Source organism: Balaenoptera borealis (genome assembly GCF_965194805.1).
Source record: "Balaenoptera borealis genome assembly, chromosome: 7".
NCBI lineage: Eukaryota > Metazoa > Chordata > Mammalia > Artiodactyla > Balaenopteridae > Balaenoptera > Balaenoptera borealis.
Window position 1 is genome coordinate 123,023,976 of NC_138864.1, and position 18,070 is coordinate 123,042,045.

The window sequence follows — 18,070 nt, forward strand, 5'->3', positions numbered from 1 at the left end:
CACGCGCGGAGCTAGTCCCTTCCCAGGTGCGTCGCTTTCAAAGCAGAATCCAGGGAGGGGAAGGGGACGTCCCAGCGGAGAAACCAGTGACACCCCTGCCACGGTTAGGTCACCCGCCACTTGCACCCCGACGTGTGCTGAGACCAGCACCGCACCCCAGTCGTATTCTTTCCCCAAACCTCACAACCTCTCACTTCAGTCATCGCTCGAAAACATCACATCAACCCAAACTGAAGGACATTTCGACCAAACATCTGACCAATAAATAAGGTCATGAAAACAAGGAAAGACTGAGAAACTGTCACAGATTGGAAGAGACTAAGGAGACACCTAAATGCGACCTGGTGTCCTGGACTGGACCCTGGAGCAGAAAAAGGACTAAACAGAAAAACTGGTAAAATCCAAATAGTCTCTAGTTTAGTTAACAGTAACATAATAATACTGGTTTCTTAACTTTGACAAATGTACCATGGTTACAGAAATCTAAAATTATTCCAAAATAAAGTTTCTTTTTTAAAGAAGGGAATTAAGTTATACAACAACCTAATGTAAAGACATTCATTTTTAAAATAGGCATCGACTTTTTAAAATGATAAACAGAACAGAAATATTGATATATTAAAAATTAAAATGCTATGTAAAATGTTAAACAGGAAAAAACAAAAAATATACACAGATGGAATTTGAGGGGGAGTTTCCCACATCTAATTCTACTATTTAAAAACTCAGACATGACTTGAACAATTTAAAAAGGGGGGAAAAGATCTCCATATGCACTTATAAGATGGTGTTCACTTAAAAAGATAATACACTTACAGGCTATATTAATAGAAATACAGACTCTGAACCAAGGAAATTGTGCCACTGATTATACATATACTGATCAAAGAAATCAAACAATTCTATACAATTCAGGTCCAGTTTAGTTGTGTTTAGGATGGACAGAGAAACATGTCTTTGCCGCAGCTGGAAGACAGCATTAAACACGTAACACAAGAGAAGAGCATCTGAGTTTGGGGTTTTAAAAGAGAAGTGTTAATATGCATTCACTCATTCATTCAATATTTATTGAACATTTAACACATGGCTACGTACTCTTACAGAAACGGAAGGCTCAGCAATAAATAAAACAGACAAAAATCTGTGACCTCATAGAACTTAAAGTCTACTTAGATGGAAACGATCAAAAACAAAGAAAAATGTTTAGTATGTAACATGGCGTTGAGGGCTATGGGAAAAAAAAAAACAACAGGAAAGTAAGGTGAGGCAGGTCTGGTAAGGTTGGCAAACAAAGGAACCGGTGCTGAACCGCTCAGCACCTAGTGCACGCTGCAAAGCCAGTGGGATGCAGAGAGGTCACCAACTTGCATTTTGTTCCCACCAACCAGCAAACCCAGTAGTAAAATATGTAATAATTTTTCTAGTAAAGACTCCAAAATTAATTGATTCAATATCTATCCAATGCAGGCTTCAGTAACTCCACAATGCTCCAGTGATCAACACAGCTTTACAGAATTTTCAACTGGCATTCAAGGATTGCTAGGTGTCACAGCGCAGGCTAACCACTAGGTCTAATTATCCTGAACAAATAAAGACTAAAAGTTAACAGCATTTTATAAAACACATATATGCTAACAACCATTCTCTGTGTTAGTATTATTAAGCCAAATTAAAGAAACAGATTGGCTATTCATGTTAACAAAATAACATCATTAAATATATGTTGCTGATTTGATTGTCCGTGTTTAATCTGTAACTTTGCTTTGGTTTTACCATAAGAAGTTTATATCTGTACATTTTTAGAGAGCATATAAATAAAATTAAAGTCAAGTCAACCCTGGGGTTGCATTCAACATTCAAGTTTGAAAACTATATTAGAAACAACTGGAGTACTGAAGTAATTCAGGAATAAAGTGATAAGAGTTCTGACTGGGTTGACAGTAGTGTGAATGGAGAAAAAAGATGGCAAGAGACATTCTAAAATTTAAAAACCAGATGCACTCACGAGGAGAAAGAAGAACTGACCAAAAGAGGATAAGAAGCCCTAAGTGAGCCACTGCGACCACTAAGAATTTGAACGTAGATCCAGATTGAGACATTAACTACTCACATGGCAGTTACTAGCACAGACAAAGAGAGAGAGGGTAGAATGTTCAAAGAAAACACCAGACACCATTCTTATGCATTTTGGTCTCAGGACCCCTTTAGTTTATATGGGGCGTATCTACTGAAATTTTGCATATTAGAAATTTTAAACTGAGAACGTTTTAAAACATTAATTCATTTAAAAATAACAGCAAGGCTGTTACATGTTAATATAATAACACATTTTATTTTTTAAAAACTATTTTTCTTTTAAAATAATCAGTGAGGGACACTGTTTTACATTTTTGCCAATTTCTTTAATATCTGTCTTAATAGAAGACAGCTGGATTCTCATATCTGCTGCTGCATTCAATCTGTTCCAACATGTTGTTTTGGTTGAAGAATATAAAGAAAATACTTTCCCAAACAGATACTGAACTAGAAAAGGGAAGAGTATCTGGATAGCCTTCTGAGGTAATGGTGAATCTCATGCTCTGATATTACTCCAAAACTGTTTTAAGAAAAGAGTGGCGAGTGCAGCTTGTAATTCAACCTCATAGGTGCTTTTCCTCAAGACAACCACTACCCTTCAGTAAGCAGTGGCGGTTTCTTAAAAGATTAGTTGCAATGTGGAACCTGAAATTGTATCAATAAACTTTTCATACTCTGCTACATTAAAATTCATTGGTCTGTCTCCTTTGAATGCATCTTTAACCCATGCATGACTTTACAATATCATTTCCTCAATATGAAAAACACTGACTGGTCCACTGAGTTATGCAGATTTTCCATAAGTTCATATATTTCAAAAAATCATACTTGTTAAATCCACTGATGTCATCAAAGATGTCTTTAAGTATTTATTGGGAAAGTTGTCAACCTCACAGTGACAGATACAAGCTTTCCAAAAATTCTAAATTTTGCTTGAAAACTCAAACATTATCACCGGCAACAAATAACGGTTAGTTGTTTTCCTTGAAGTGACAGGCTCACTTCGTTGAAAAATGGCTGCCAAATACCCAAGTCGAAATAATCACAGTTTGTCTGTCAACCCCTCTTTCAAGTGAAAATGGTTCCCCATGAAAAAAGCAGCTGGTGCAGCCTGGAACTCCATCCATAAGTGCAGCTCCCAAAGAAGGTCACACTCGGGCAGCAATCGAAGCCCTTTGTGCACATTCCCATCCTGTGGCGCAGAACATTAAGATGTGTGCACAGGATCAAGAGTATATAAAATTAACAACTTTTTTCACTTCATCGAGGACATTCTCAAAACTGGCTTTTTATTTTTACTCTCAGTGCTAAGGTGCCAACAGTCCTTACCTACCACTGCTTTTCTACCACTGGTGCAGATGTCAACACAGTAAAAAAGGCAAATAACATCTTAAAATTATTACAAAAATAATTTTAACCTCACGGACCCCCTGAGGCCCACAGAGCTCGCTTGGAGAACAAGTGCCATCAGTATATCCAGACACCGTATGAATCAGAAATCACAATACCCCGCCTCTTCATTTGCCTAGCAGAGAGCCTGGAACTGGCATATATTCAAATTATATTTTCTAAAAGACAAGTCTGTAACAATGAAAGCCTAGAAATCACCATTCTTGCAACTAATAAAAAAAAGCAAACAAAAATCTATGTGAAGAATATTTAATGAGGGATACTTTGCTATAACTGTCAACTATAGAATCCAAAAGAAAGTCTGCCATACATCTGTGCCAAATTAAGAGACTAACATTAACAAAATTTGTTTTAAACAAATTGCTTGTTTTCATCCATCTGTCCTACCCTTCATGCTCGTAAGAAGATAATCATCCCCCATCATGGTCACTCTTCTGACCCCCTTGCTTACCTAAAACAACCCCATCCTCCCAACCAACTCCCCACATATTCAAACTTCACCCTACACACATAAAAGAAACATAAATATCTTGTTCCTTTTCACTTCCTAGCATGCCTCTATTTTTATTTAAAAAGGAGAAAAAAGTGACAAAAATACACAAGCTCACTACTGTTGGACCCAAACAGTCCACCCAAATGACTTGCAAAAATTTAAGGAAAAGAAACTTCTGAAACTTCATTTTGAAGGATTTGGGAAAGCCAGGAATAGAGGTATTATCAACCAGTCAATATGAATTTATGAAACATTCTGAAAGTGCTAAATCCTGTGACAGACACAAGTTTGCAAGATACAACAGGCACCTTAGCGCCTAAACTTCAGTGGATACGACTACAGGTGAGAAAGCATTATAAACAGCAATTGTATTCAAGAAGTTTTTAGGAAACAGATGTGCCCCTGACTAGTGATAAGGGAAAATAAGGGGGAAAAAATACATATCACATTTGTAGCCCTGGTTTAAGTAGTGCTAAAAAGGCACAGTCGTGTTAAAAGGCACAGGAAAATTACAGTAATGTGGCAATCTTAGGTGAATGATCGAAAACATTAACTGGATTGTTTCAGCAAAAATGAGTAGACTCTGCAGTAATGTATTTTCTACAAAAATAAGATCATTTTCCATCCAGCAGAAGAATAAACTAAACTCCTAAGTTCAATAGTTCAACATGGAGTCTACAGACCAGCATGCCTGTGTTTATTCGAAAGTTCTATCCATTCACAGACCCGTCCTAGAAAAGAAATGGCATATAAATTTACACCAAGTGGAAAACTGAACTATCATAAAGGTTATAAATAGTTTGCTTGGAAAACAGATAAAACAGATTAACAAAATTCGCATCTAGAGGGTAAAGTTTTCTTTGAAAACTGTACGAAACCTATTTTATAAGCTAAATCCTCTCATTTTGTTGGGTACATACTCAGTTTACTGAGACACTGTTGGAGGGGAAACAGAACAAAGACTGATGTACCAGAAACTAAAACTATGATACACAACTCATTGTAATTCAAGGACGGGACATGGGATACATATTATTTCTTCAACACTCCTTTTGATATAGGCCAAAAAATGAAAAGGTAGGTTAAGTCTGATGACAGCCTTTCTTCCTTATAGGAAGTCTATTTTAAATCTTATACTTCAAATAAGCCAACCTAGTACAAATTTAACAACATATTAATATATTGGCAAAATTTTAAGAGAAACCCACTTTAGGTAAATACAAGGGATCTACCCATCATTCCAAGCAATAAGTTACCTAAGTGAGCATAGATAGGTGACAGGAATCTGCTGTCCCCACAGCCTGCTCTGCACATCCTCGACACTGTTTAGCCGCGCAGAGTGATTCCGGTGCTCAGCGCTTTCCATATAGCATTGGCCCCTAAGTGCAAACAAACAACTCTGTGCTCAACAGAAGCACAGTGATCTGTTCCCATACGAGAGGAAAGATGGGCTGCTTCTGGACCTAAAGAGAAGGTATTTATGATACGGAATCTTCCTAGAAACTCTCCATGGGCAATTCTGCCAACATACTAGTGTTGCCTGAAACACTGACCTTATATCTTAACCCCCAAACAAAACACAATTCCCTCTATATTCTGAAGACAGAATCATAAAAAGGACTTGGTAGTTCAAACTATTAATCCCAAAGTATTTACAGAACCTCTCAGAATTTCCAGGCATCCTACAACCAAGTAACCCTTACCTGGTAGTTTCAGCACTGGAGTTTGGTGAGTTTGGTGTACACCACAAGGGGGTAAAAATGTTTGCAAGTGCCATTTATTTAGCCCATGGATGACAGAACCCCTCAGAGACCCTTCAGAAACTCCTTAGGCTCATCTCTACTCTGAAAGTCATTCTCTTGCTCAAAACAGAAGTAGCTTTGGGCCAACATGGAAGTATAGGAGGTAGGGGCAGCGATGAGATATAAGTCTTTTCATGATTTTCCTATACTTAAGGTTCATGACAAATATCAATATAAATATATTGCTGAGGTACTAGAAAATGTCCAACCCTTCAAGTACTACTGACAATCAATGATATTTTCAGTATTTGTTACCAAAGTATATTGTCTATTTTATTACTATAACATCGCTTATCACAAATACTTAAGCCCTGAGAAGAAATATTTTTGAGTCTCCAAATAACTATGGAAATGCTATAAAGAATTCACCAACTACAGGTAAACCAGTTGTACAATCCCTGCAGTTACCTCTCTGCAATTACCACACTAACACTAAGGTTTTTAGGCAGGAAAAAAAGACTTCAATCCCAGCACTTCCTCTGGTAAAAGAAAAGGAGGGGGCTAAAATGAGTGCCTAACATTTAGGAATTTTAGACTCTGGGCACAGAAAAGACATGACTTTTTGTTTGGTAATCTAGATTTAAAAGTTGTAATAGAATGTCTCTTTCTCAAGGGTAAGGAAGAGAGTATCTCACCCTTTATTTGAACAGCCCTAATGGGTGAAGACTGAGGCACCCAATAAATAGTTTGAAGAAATTTCTATTCTAGAAAACTGTATGGCACAGCGAGCCATTTAGTTATATGCTGTTAGGGGATAACAAGTGACACCAGACAAATAGTAAAGAAAAACTTTTATTTCTTTAACTACAAGAGTAAATTCTATAGGAAAAAGTGAGAAATAATGAGTATGAACTTGCCAGTGCAGATCTGTACAAAGAGTAATGCTATGATAGTTTTCATTTACATTACACACAATATTCTCTGAATAGTACTTCATTTCTGACACTTCCCGGTCACCAAACATGTGGAGTTTTTCCCCTCACCAAGCAATTCTCTGCGACACCAGCTGGGTACCCTACACTTCAACTCAAATCTGACACTATCTACCTGGAGATAGGTTTTCATTAATTAATTTGCTAGAGCTGCTCACAGAACTCAGGAAAACAGATTACCAGCTTATTAGAAAAGAATGTAACTTAGGAACAGCCAGACGGACGAGGTGCATAGGGCCAGGCATGTGGGAAGGGGCGCGGGGCTTCCACGCTCTCTGGGCCTGCCACTCCTCCTGAAGCTCCATGTGTCCACCAACCCAGAAGCTACCCGAACTCTGTCCCTTTGAGTTTTTATGGAGGCTTCATTACACAGGCAAGGTTGGTTGATTAAATAATTGGCCACTGGTGACTGAACTCCATCTCTAGCCCCTCTCCCCTCCCCAGAGGTTGGAGGGGGGGGTGGTGTCTGAAAGTTCCAACCCTCTAATCTCAAGGTTGGTTTCCTAGCAACCAGCCCCCACCCATCCTTAGGTGTTTTCCAGAAGTCACCTCTTAGCATAAACTCAGGTGTGGCTGAAAGGGGTTGGTTACAAATAGCAAAAAACACCCTTATCACTCTTAACCGCTTAGAAAACTCCAAGGGTTTTAGGAGCTCCAGTGCCAGAAACAGGACAAAGACCAAATATAAACTTACTATAAATCACAATATCCCCATTTGATTGTTTAGAAAGCGAGTTTAGTCAGATATATCATAGTCCTAAAAGACTTTTAGGTGCTATTATGCCTATTGTGCAGAGGCAAAAAAGAGGAAAAAAATAGGCTTATAATCAGCATTAGATGTTTTATGAATTGATGAACTGGTAAAGGAATTTGGGAGAAATGCATAGAACGCAATTAAATGCCAGCTAGGGAGCACGGCAATTACCTGTGATAGTAATGTGAACTCAAGTCCAGTATTTCTCAAACTCTCCAGAGAAATAGATCTAAGTGGCTAACAGAAGCCCAGCACCTAGCAAGCATCTCAGTATTCGAGCTAAGCAGGACCCTAGAAGCAGCAAAAGCCTATTCTCAAAGGGATCTTGGTCCTCCTGGTTACATGAATTTAAGCAAGTTACTTACCTTCACCAAGTCCCTATTTCTTTATCTGCAAAACAGAGACACAGATATCCTCTCTGAAGGCACAAGGTAGATCCTCAATAACCACAAGTTGCTCAGTTTCTTCACCCGGGTCATTTAGCAGTGGAGATCCACGAAAGCTACTTGCCAAGGAAATACAACTAGTTTAACGGCAGAGCCTAGCCTGGAGTCTGTGTTCTTTGCACAATATCCAGCTGCCAGTGGGAAGGCACCCTCTAAAATATCTTCTCCATAGCTAACTTGAGCTCTGTATTTCAGACAGACAAATATTCGTTGAAGAGGCAAAATTACTTACGGGGCAAGTAGAACAATTCATCCTCTCCTTCCTTTAAGCCTGTTCAAGCAACATTTCTGCCATTTAAAAGTCCTTACTGATTACTCTAGAAGGGCATTTCCCAACCTTTTCTGACCAATAAATCCTCTGCATGGTAATTTATCTCATGGTACCCACTAGAGATTTAAAAAATAATTTTGCAAATTTTGCTTACACTATTAAATAATCTGAACATAGAAACATTTTAGATCAGAATTTTATGAATAAGGATACTCACACCGTAGCTTTTGTCTACCTAATAATATGATAGATCATTATACTGTTAAAAGATTATGAAGTTCATCTTATAGAATCTTTTATAATATTCAAAGAACAGATAATTATTTTCTCATTTAGCAAATACTATACGGTTTTTTTAAAGTAATTAAAATGCATGACTTTCAACAAATTTCAAAAGTAAAATGTTTGGTTTACAGGCTGCATGTATATTAGGCAAAGGGCAAGTTCACAATAAATAGTAGTTAGTTCCATTATTTGTAAGCACACAGTAGGTATTCATGTACCTATGAATAGCGTACAGTGAAATTTCACTATACGCTATGGCATCAAAGACAAATAAAAGCTGCTTTAATGATGATTGGAATTCTTCCCCTGTTTAAAGAAAATCAACTAGTTTTCTTAAATTTTTGTGTTTTGCTTACAAAAAGCACTTCTCAGATGGTCTTTAGTAACAAAAACCAAAGCACTAAAATAGATAAAAGTCATGATGTTTTGTCTTTTTGACACTTTTTTAAAACTTACTAGAAACATCTTGACATGCTATGTACGATAGCATGCATTTAGCTCGCATAAATGCAACAGAGGGATAAAGATCATCCTGAGATAAATTTGCAGAATCATTATTTTATGTTCTCACTTTTTCCCATGATCAGAGTTTCTCAAGCTTTCTAATTTTAGTCAAGAGTATACTAGGGATATAAATTAAAATTGTATAATAGTACCTGACAGCAGGTAGCAAAGCTCACTGGGTGATACACAGAACAGCCGAAAAACTCACCTGAGACAGACTCTTGAAGGCTCTGCTTTAAAGGGTCGGGGTGCTATTTAAATCACTATTTACTAAGTTGCTGCTGAAGAAGAGAGCCTCAAGTTTTCAGGGCTCTGGTCCTAAATCAATTTCACAAAATTTTATTTCTATCTACTATGTACAGAACCCTTTTTTTTTTTAAAGGAAGGTACTTTTATTTTTTAAAGGAAGGTACTTTTTCTTTTTTTTTAATTAATTTATTTATTTTTATTTATTGATTTTTGGCTGCGTTGGGTCTTCGTTGCTGCGCACGGGCTTTCTCTAGTTGCGGTGAGTGGGAGCTACTCTTCGTTGCAGTGCGCGGGCTTCTCATGCGGTGGCTTCTCTTGTTGCGGAGCACGGGCTCTAGGTGCGCAGGCTTCAGTAGTTGTGGAACGCAGGCTCAGTAGTTGTGGCTCATGGGCTTAGTTACTCCGCGGCATATGGGATCTTCCCGGACCACGGATCGAACCCGTGTCCCCTGTGTCGGCAGGCAGACTCTTAACCACTGCGCCACCAGGGAAGTCCCAGAACCCTTTTCTAACCTCTACCATGCAGACGAGTAAATCAGAGCTTAAAGTCAAGGGGAGAGGGAAAGAGAAAAACACAAGAGAACTGCTGGCTATTTCCCTCGAAGCAGGAGAGAAGCTGTCTAGTTTGGTTGGGAGAGGCGGATGGGGTGTTCCGAGCCAAACAGGCTAATAAACAGCATCTTGAGATGCTAAAATGGTATGGAAGACACTGCAGAAAGAGGACAGAGCAGACTCTCCACGTGAGCCTTCCTGGAGACAAGTAAGAAGACCAGCTGAGCTCAACAAGGGAAAAGTATAAGAAAACTATCAGAGGTGAGACTAGTTGAAAGAGGTGGGCTGTTCCGTAGCCAGCCTGCAACACTAGCTTCAGGAGTTTCTCATGGAATCGACAGCCATGGAAGACTTGAGCTGGGCAAGGACGGGACCACCTGCAGAGGTGTACGACACCCAGCACAAGCCCAAATGCTTGCTTTTTTTTTTTTTTTCTCCTTTATTTAACAGGGAAAAGGAGGTACTGTGTATTACTTGTATAATGAAGAAAAACTAAAAATTATTATGGGAGTAAATTAGCTGTTGAGCAAAAGAACTGATACTCTGCAGAAATAAAACAGTACACAAATCAAGTATATATACTCTGAAAAGCCATCTGATTATATAGCAAAAAATTTACTTAACTATCAAAATAGGTAAACGAAGCCTGGCAACCTTATCATCACTTCTACATTACCAGAGTCTAAGATCAAAGTCACTTTTAATATCCCCATTTATCCTCTGAAGAAAAAAAAATGTCAGAAAAATGTTAACTCACTAATAAATGAAAAGGTCCAAATTACCCAAAATGAAAGTTTAAAGAATTACTAAATATTATCACTTTCAAAACTAGTTAGCTTAATTTTAAAATTCCTCATGCCACACACCTAATACCATCAATATAAATAATATCCTTTTAATGTCCATGTTTCTGCAAACACAAGACGTTTTGTTATACCAAGAACTAAATGATTTGTGGATTAAGAATGAATTTGTTTTCACACAATTTAACTGAATTTAAACAATTACGCTTCTAGTACTATTACCTAACTTGATCTATATATTGTCAAAAACACAAAATCAAAGTAGAAAATTAAGGAGAAAACGTTTGCAACACATACATCTGACAGAGAATGTGTACCCAGAATACACAGAGACCTCTTACAACTCAATGAGGCAAACACCCCAATTTTTTAAATGGACAAAAGGCTTGACCAAAAAATGCATACAAATGGCCAATAAGCACGTGAAAAGATGTCCAACATCACTGATCACTTGGGAAATGCAAATTAAAACCACAATAAGATACTCAGCACTCAGATGCCAGTGACTTAAATGAGAGCAACACGGGACATGGGTGAAGACTCAGCGAAAATGTGGAGAAACCACAGCTCCCCCACGGAAACAAGTCAACCCTAACTCCACGCAAAACGGGACAATCACTTGGGGAAATGGTCTGGCAGTTTCTCATAAAATTAAATCAATATTTACCACATGACCCCACAGTCTAACTACAAGGTATTTACCCAAGAGAAAGTAGAAGATATGTCCACAAAAGGCTTGCCCAAATGGTCACAGAGGCTTTACTAATAAGAGCCAAAACGGGACACAGACCCATAAACAGGTAAATGAAGAAAACATAAGATATTCACACAATGGAATAGTACTGAGAAATAAAGAGAAACTACTGAAACAAGCAACAACATAGATAAATCTCAAAAACATGTTGGATCAAAGAAGTCAGTCACAAAAATGTATATTCTGCGTAATTCCATTCATGTGAAATTCTTAAACAGGAGAAATCGGACTGGCAGTTGGGAGCACAAAAGAACTCTGAAATGATAGCAAGGTTATATCTTGATTGAGGTGACAGTTACAGATGTTTACATTTGTCAAAATTCTTCAAACTGTACCCTTCAAATACGTGCATTTTCATGTATATAAACTACACTTCAATAAAGTTGATTTTGCACACTAAAAAATGGATACCTCTCTAGAAAGTGATTTGGCAACATCTATTAAAACTTGAACTGTGCATAATCTTGAACCAGCAATTCTCCCTATAGAAAGCCATCACACAAATGTTCAAAGCTCCATAAGGATGTTCCCTCCTTGTGGGGAGAGCACAACGTCCACACAGACGGCTGGTTCACTGCATGACGGCACAGAAGCCGGCATACTGCGTATTCCACGTAACAAAACAGCCTGAGAGCTTAGAGCAGAGGGCAGCAAACTTCTGCAAACAGCCACATGGTTAAGTGCTTTGAGGCTTGGCAGGCCACATCCAGTCGCCTTGCATATTCTTTTGGGGTATTTGCTGTTGTTTTACAACTCTTTTAAGAAATGCTAAAATCATGGGTAACTCGAGGGCCTTACGAAAACAAAGAAAACACACACACACACACACACACACACACACACACACACACACACACACACACACACACACACACACACACACACACACACACACACACACACACACACACACACACACACACACACACACACACACACACACACACACACACACACACCCCAGGCTGAGAAATCAGGGCTTTGAAGCCCAAATGCCCAAATTCAAATCCATACTCTACCACTAACTAGTTACCTAAGCTCTCCATCTCTTGTTATTACAGTGTCTATGTAAAATAAATGAAAGCACTTAAAACAGTGTTGACCACATAGCAAGCTTTAAAGAAATAGCAAGCTTTTTAAAATGAAACAGATCTCTGCATTGACCTAAAAAAATGTTTCATAACAAAATAACTTGATCCTGTTTTTGTAAAATACATGTATTAATATATATTCATATGAATACACTGGGAAGTTTGGGAAGAATATACAGCAAACTGTTAAGGGTAGGGAATGGGGTTACAGGGATCAAGAAAGTTTTCACTTTGTAAACGTCTAAATTGTTTTCAGTTTTTTTAATTGAACACATATTACCTGTTTTTAATCAATACATAATTCAAAGTAAACAGAAATGAAAAGCGCCGTTTTCTTCACATACAGGTTCTAAGCACGTACTTAAGCCTGGGAAGTGTTTAGTTCCATGAATGAGAAAGTACATCAACTCTTATAAACAATACTAGTGCAATAACTAAGAATCACTTATCAAACAATTTGTGCCAGCTGTAGTTCTAAGGGCTTCACGTGTATTAACTCATTTAACTCTCTCAACAACCTTATGGAATGAGTAGTTATCATTAGGACCACCAATTTACAGATAGGGAACTTAGACATCAAGGACAACGTGACACAAACTGGCAGTTCGGGAACTGGAACCCAAGCAACGTGACTCCAAAGACCACACTCTCAAAACTTGTACTGCCCCCAGAGCGCACACTAGTACAACTCCGGCTGAAAAGAAATCCACAAAGACATCTTTTAGTTTGTCTAGGGCATCAGAGCCCATAAACCTACAATTATCTACTTTTAAATATAACTCTCTGATTGATTCAAATAAACTCACTCTTCTTGGAACCAATCCGTCTTCAATCATCCAGGAGACCAGCAGATAACACGAAGTAGATAAAATGGAGCCAAACAGAATCTAAGTTTGGATCCTGACTGCAAATTCCTAGCTGGATAATCCTGGGCAAATTCTTAACCCTCTACATCAAAGTTTCCTTATCTGTAAAGGTTTGCAGAGTGTGTTGTTGTCATTGTTAAAGTTTTTTACGGTAAAACATACATAACATAAAATTTACCATTTTAACCATTTTTAAGCACACAATTCAGTGGCATTAGACACATGCAAAATGTTGTGCAGCCATTACCACCTTCCACGTCCAGAACTTTTTCACCTTCCAAACAGCAACTCTGTCCCAATTAAACACTATCTTCCCGTTCCCCTCTCCCCTCTGCCCCTGGTAACCTCTTATTCTACTTTCTGTCTCGGAATTTGCCTGTTCTAGGTGCCTCCTATAAATGGAATCATACAATTGTTTCCTTCTGTGTCTGGCTTATTTTCCTTAGCATAACATTGTCAAGTTTCACCCATGTTATTATATGTGTCAGTACGTCATTCCTTCAATAGCTGAACATTCCATTGTATGTATATACCATGTTTTGTTTATCCAAACATCTGTTGATGAATGCAAGGTGGTTTTTACAAGAATTAAAAACAAAGCCTCTGATGTGAATGTTACCCCAATAAAAACAAACAAACCAAACAACCAAATGAATGAATAAAGAATCTGGCAAATAGTAGGCTCTTTACTATTAATGTCTTTTTTTTCCACTTCATTTTTGTCATATTTTTGCACCACATAGTGGTGCAGTGGCAAGATATAAAACAGTGCAACCATCTTAAAAATTTATCAGCTATGCCTTTTGAGATATTATTGGATTTACAAATCTACATTTATCATATCATTTTAAAAGAATGATGAAGAACATCCCAATAAATAATCTGTAATTACACTGGCACTACTTCCTTCAGTTTTAGCTTCAAAACCTACCTCAAATTATTCCAATAAAGAACTCATTAATGGTAACTAGACACCTAACGATTAAAAGATGTACTCGCCCCTTATATTTTTGTACAATTATCAATTTCAACACAAATTAAGCAGATACTATATGCTATGATCCATCAAGGTTCTCTCTAGCTGCCTGAAATACCAAACATGAAAACCAATAGCTGCACCTAAAGGATATCCAATTTTCAATACCTCAGAGTGTTAATAACTAGGAGAGACCTTGGAACTTGTACATCTTGACAATTATTTTTCTTTATAACCACTGCCTCTCAGAGAGGGAGAAAAACACCTTCCAAAGTTCCTCACAACATAAATATGAATATATCCTGTTTCCTTTGCAACTTCCTTTGTCAAATTATTTCCTTACATTTTTTGGATTTCCTTCATTCATTCAACTATTAACACCTACTCTCTAGCAACCACCAGGTATAAAAAGAAAAGTAAGACAGAGCTTCTGACTCAAGGCACTTAAGACTGTAGTGAAGGAGTCGGAGGCACCAGCAAGTGATTACAATACAATTGGATACATGCTACAATAAAGGTATGAACAAAGCCCTTGCAGGCACAGGGAAGGCCTCTAGCAAGTGAAGCTTTCTCTGAACTTAAGGAGCTGTTCCTCTCCTGCTCTCCTCCAAACTGAAGATTTCACCTGCCCATCTAGAATTCTTCATCATTCCCAGAAAATGTTTTCTTCATTTGTACGGACATAAAGACTTCAAGGCAAATCCATAAATCATTTCTAATTGACCCCAGAAGACATTAGATCCGCTGACAAGCGGATTTTTCCTTGCTGTTAGTTCTTTAAAAGCAGCTCAACTTTCCTAATCACTTTTTAAGGCCAGGACAGAACCTAATCCACACTCTTCGAGCATGCCAGCTCAAAGGATGGAGGATATCCTGGAAAACCTCAGGGTGAGCTGGGGAAATGTGCCTAAAAATGTAAGTGGCGACACAAAGATAATCACTTACACATACGCATGCAAGGCAAAGCTGGTATAAAAGTATTAGAGCTCTTTTTTTTTTTTTGCCTAATTACACTAAATCAACAAGTGTGTTCTTTTAATCACTGCTACTTAAACTAAACATTCTCAATTCAAATAGAAAAAATTTAAAACCAATTCCCCAAAAAAACTTTAAAAAAAAATCTTGTGACAAGTACAAAGATAGTAATTATCAAATACAGTGTACACAAGAAGGGAAAAACTGGAATTTTATATCCTAAAAGATCCAAATTTCTGCCAAAATCTGCGTAACTAGTTCATCTCATAACAATGGGCAAGACTTTTTAATATATAATTACCAGCAACTAATATAAATGTAAACAATACTTAGGAACAGCACCTGGAATGTCTGTCCGTTCAGTGGTGTCCAACACTGCAAAATATGTAATAAAGACTTTTACAATGCATTTCTTTGTCTCCATTTTTATGAAACCATAAGACAGTAGGTTGTACATCAGATCATCAGAACAATGCAAATCAGAAGAGTGTCTATGTGTTTCTAAATTCCTTTTCTTTGAATATGTTCACTTTCCACAAAAATTAGAATTTAAGATGCCATTTTCCTAAGTGCTTCCAGGACTTTAAACATTACATTCTCTAACACACCTCCAAAAAGAGAGAATGGGATTCTTTATATCTAGGACTAGCATCCTATCTATTCCTATCTTTAGGGAATATGAAAAGGAAATTAAAATATGTCTTAAATGCTTTCATTTTCTTGCAAATAAAATGATCAATAAACTAATTAGGATTACACACTTGTTCTACTTTTATTCCCAAACATAAAGTAATTGCTAATGGTCATGAATGAAGAGTAATGGAAAACAAACTCCAAGACCCCCCCTAGCTCCCTGGTGGTCTAACAGTTAGGATCCCAACCGATCTCAAAACCCTCTAGAAGTATAGATTACAGTCAACTGTGTCAGCATTAGTGTTCTTTAAAGATTTTTTTAAAATATTGTTTTAAATGTTGTTTTATGTGACACTGAAACGCCATAAAACTAAGCTGATAATGACCTTTCAAACCCAGCAAGTAAACCTTGTAGTAAAATATTTTGAAATACCAAAGACACATCTTTATTTCCAAATGAATTTAAATTTTACAGATCCTGTGTGACAAACAAAGGAAGTTTAACTTAACTGTGGACAGCACACATTCGATTTCTTAGGCAACAAACATTTCTGCAGCCAGCCTTTTCTGACTCAACAAAGCTATTGTTCACAGAAAACAAGACCAATTAATGAGAAATTGCTAACCATACCACCTAAATACACGTTTGTCATAAACATTTTCTTGTGATCAACTTTCAACCATCTCATCCTCATTCATCCCCTAGGGATTTGGGGAATAATCGCTTACTAAATGACAGCTGATTTCGTTAGCACCTGTCGCCAGTCTCAGCTGTATCACACAAGTTGGCCGAAACAGCCTGTAATTTTTTTTTAAGATTATGATTCTTTAGAAAGTGGGGACTCATCAGGCGTGAGTTCACCAAGTTTTCCAAAATATCGTGCTTCTCATTCCTCCCATTTTTCAAAAAGTGACCCTGTGGCACCGACTTTTGGGTGGGCGGGGGGGAGGGGTGCCACAATGACGCGGGAACTCGACGGAAAGCCCTCCGAAACGAACAAAACCGGGAAAGGGGAGAACAGCGAGACCCTTCCCTCAAACTTAACAGAAAGCCCGCCGAGAAGGCGAAGGCGGCCGGGACCGCCTGGTCCGAGCGGGTGGAGACGAGGAGCTCCGGAGCTCCTTTCCGGGGAAATGTCAGACGCGCGGCCGCTCGGAGTCCGGTCTCCGCGCGCCGTCCCGGCCCCCGCGGCCCCGGCCGAGCCTGCGCCCTCACGGGGAGGGGGCGTGGAGCCGAGCCCGCCCGCTGCACCGCGGCCGCCGCTCCCCACGCCACTCTCCCGCCCGCTGTCAGGCCCCGGTGTCACTGCCCCTTCCTCGCGCCGAGCTCCCCCGAGACACAGTCCGTCCTTTGTCTGAGTGCACACTCGGCGCCGAGGTCCCACCAACTTGTGTGCGTCCCGTCCCACCCGGGCGCTCCCGCCGCGGCGCTCCACACAAAGGAGACCGGGGCTCGGGCGGCCGGCCCGCCCCGGGCACCGGAGCGCCCCCAGCCCAGCCCCGGCGCCTCCGGAGGGGCGGGCGCGCGAGAGGACCCCTTCGCTTGCCCCCCGCGGCGCCCGCCCGGGCTCCCGCCTCGGGTCACCGGGTCCGGCACTGCCCGCCCGTGGCGCTCGCGCGGGCCGGCCCGGACCCACGACCCCTTCAGAAGGGTCTCCTCTCACCCCGCCAGCCAAAGCGGCGCCCCGGGAGAGCCCGCTCGGGGCGATACCCGGACGGGCAGAGCGGCGGCGGGGATGTCCCACCACCGCCGCCGCCGCCCCTCGCCGGGCTCCGGAGCACCGCCGGCCGGCCGGCCCGACAGCGGCGCGTTACCTGCGCCCCGCGCCCCAGCCCGCGCCGCTCCCGCGCGCCACTCCCGCGCGCCGCCGCCGCCGCCGCCGCTGCCGCCGCCGGGGCTCCACCGCCTTCTGCGTCCCAGTGGGTGTCGGACGCTCCCGGACCGAGCGCCAAACCCGGCAGCCCAATCGCCATCGCTTTTATTTGGCCCCCCCTGTCCAACCAAGCGCCGCCCCGATTGGCGGGACGCGAGGCGGGCTCCCATCCAATCACAGGGCCCGCCGGGCTCTGAGGCGCAGAGCCAGCCCCACGCCGAGGCGCCCGCGGGACTCGGCCGGGCCGGGCCGGCGGCGCGTGCGCGCGCGAGTGGGTGGGCGCCGGGGGACGCCGCTGCTGGTGGAAGCGCTGCGCTGGTTCTT

General features: G+C 40.3%; 1 protein-coding gene across 10 annotated transcripts in view; it reads right to left on the reverse strand.

Moving 5' to 3' along the window:
- EZH2 (enhancer of zeste 2 polycomb repressive complex 2 subunit) overlaps nt 1-17,843 on the reverse strand; it is a 63,215-nt gene extending 45,372 nt beyond the window's left edge. For 8 of the 10 annotated variants that reach the window (XM_082400469.1, XM_082400476.1, XM_082400479.1 and 5 more), the window contains exon 1: nt 17,688-17,706. The gene's annotated coding sequence lies outside the window, so the exon portion shown is untranslated. Of the gene's footprint in view, nt 1-17,687 lie in introns of all 10 variants that reach the window. The other 2 variants (XM_082400481.1, XM_082400482.1) reach the window with 2 other exon arrangements.
- Nucleotides 17,844-18,070: the final 227 nt, after the last annotated feature.